This window comes from Buceros rhinoceros, unplaced genomic scaffold (genome assembly GCF_000710305.1).
Source record: "Buceros rhinoceros silvestris isolate BGI_N320 unplaced genomic scaffold, ASM71030v1 scaffold33638, whole genome shotgun sequence".
NCBI classification, from domain to species: Eukaryota; Metazoa; Chordata; class Aves; order Bucerotiformes; family Bucerotidae; genus Buceros; species Buceros rhinoceros.
Window position 1 is genome coordinate 13986 of NW_010429168.1, and position 2664 is coordinate 16649.

Below are 2664 nucleotides of genomic sequence, written 5' to 3' on the forward strand. Positions count from 1 at the left end.
ATATGTATTTTACATTCTAAACTCTGTACTACATAAATACACTCTATAACATCTTTTATGTATATATGCAAATGAAACGTCACGAGTCTTGGGGGAAGAGATCTCTGTGAAGGTGCCAATTTGTCAGTCTAATGGAAAATGCATAAATTATGCATAAATGCATTTTGGTACCAGCATGCAGTGGGTTTAACGCACTGCGTTGGTGTAAATGTCTCCTCTTGTACCAGCCACTTTGAACTGCGAGTTAGGATTTTGAATTTTGTGCGTACAGTAGGGTTCTTTTTCCTGCCAACAAATACTTTTCCAGAGTTAGAATTTCATCAGCTAATTCAAAAGAATTGTCCAAATCCAACTACAGTTAGCACTTATTCTTGTTTTACAGTTAAAATGTTGGGGGCGGTGGTTCTCCCCACAGGAGAAATAAAATTTCTGTTGTATAAAGTCAGATGCACAGTGGGGAGAGGAGACTTTCCTGGGGAAGTACCTTTATGGTTTTATCAAAAACTGGAAGACTTGAAGAAAACCTGCAAAAAGTGTTCACGTTCTAGTGAACTGCACGACTTGTATTATATTGGTTGCAATATACCCCTTTTCAGTACCTGTATTAAAATAAATGATACTGGCTGAACCAAACGTGTCCCTCGACTGTCGTCGTAATGTCTGAGCGTTACCAAAGATTCATGCACTCATCCCAAGCCAGCTCTGAACCAGCCTGCTCAGACACCGAGATGGAGATAAATAAATAGCCACCGTACACTCACCAGTGGCGCCGGCTGGAACTTACACCCTCTGAGTGCCGTCTGTCCACGAGCCTCCACTGGTCACAGCCCTGTGGGCTCCCATTCCAACGCCGTTAAAGCTCTCACTGGTCGCGTGCCCACACACCTCATTTTTAGTGGTGGCGTGTCCGTAAGAACAATTTTCCCAGGGATAATATACTTTGGTGCTCTGCAACATCCCTGTCCTTTTCTGCTGCAAATGATGGATGGGATGGATGTCACAGAAGTCCCTTTTTTTAATGAAACATCTTCAGGCTGAAAGAGATGGTTTTCTTATTATGTGCCAATGAAAAGAACAAACGCACTTAAAATATTGTTGTTATCCTGGTTTTGTGTGTTTCTGAGGACTCCTGGTCTGGCCTTTTGTCCTTGGCTCAAAAGAAGATGAGATACAGGGTTATCAGATCTTGGCAGATCTCACACTCTGGCCAGCCAGACCCTCTCCAGTCGAGCTGACAGAGCTCTCCCTCAGCACGGCATCTGGGATGGAGTCCGACACTGCCTCAAACCATGTATTCATTTCTCTTCTCACTCCCCACTGTGCTAAACATTTGAAGGTAAATAGAAAGATCTTGTAGCGTGTGATTATTTATTACCTGCGTGTTGTCTCTGTAATTTCATTTTCCAAGGAGAACAGAGAACACCGATTCATGGCCGTTTGCAATAGGTATGATATCAACCTAACACGCACAATCCAGGTGGTTTTGAATTGGCACTTGGCTTCTCTTGGTAAGGGAAATATCCACTCTTTAGGCACAGCTTCTGTCAGTTATATTTGTGTATGATTTATATAAATTAGAGCACGAGAGCCTGACGCTACCATAACTACATGTGTCTGCGCACATATGGTTACCATTAGAGTATCTAACCCCCCTTTCTTACACAAATACTGCTAAAACAACAGTTCTGGAGGGTAGCAGGGCTGCTTACTTTTTAAAAGATCATAATACGAATTGATGCTCGTGATAAACAACTTCGCTTCAAAAATTAATTACTCCAATACGCAAAGTGTAAAGCTTTGGGCAGAGATTTCTTCTTTTCTTACACTGGGCTGCAGACAAGTATTTCAGTTCGCTGCCATGGCTGCTCATTTTCTACCCTCAGTTAACCCCCTGTCACTGGGGTCACACAGACGCAAGCGAGGGGAGAAGAAGAGTACAAAGTCTGTGGCTGCTACGCCTCAGCTAATGCAATCAAATACTTCTGCGATCGATCGGCACCGGCCTTGCCAGCGTCACGGGCATCACAGGGCTATCACAGGGCAGGTCTCTCTGCTGCCTCTCCTAATCGCCGAACTTTTCTTCAGACAGGGGACCAAAAAAAGTAAGATTGAAAACTGCAAGAACAATTAGAAAAATATTGGGCGGATTCAGGCTGGTGGGAAGGAGGCAGCTTCTGCCAAGGGTTGCGGCAGTGTTTCACTTTACATGCTCGCTAGGTAAAACGCATCGAGATAGGGGCAGAGGGGGAGCAAAGACCTCGCCCCCCGGTGAGAACCCTACCTGCCAGGTTAGCTCAGGCATTCACCCCTTTTCTCAGCAAAGAGGTAGCCTGTTTTCTCTGAAAAGTGGAATAGATTCAACAGGACGATTTGCATGACCCCCTGATGGTACCCTTGTAGCTCAAGTCCTTTCCGAGCTCTGAAAAGAGTCGGTTTCAATATGGGATTGAAGGAGGGTCCTGCGTCGGGTCTCTCTCCCACCCCAGGGGCTGAGTCTAACCTTGGGGTTGTCCTGTAAAGGGTCAGAGCAAGAGGTCCCTCCTGAGGCAGGCACAGTGTCGATGAGGCACACCAGGGAGTTTGAGTGCTCAGGCCTTTTTGGACACAGACGAGCTTTGTGCCAGGCTAGCCAGGCGCCTCTGCACAGCGCCTGGTGTGAGGCGC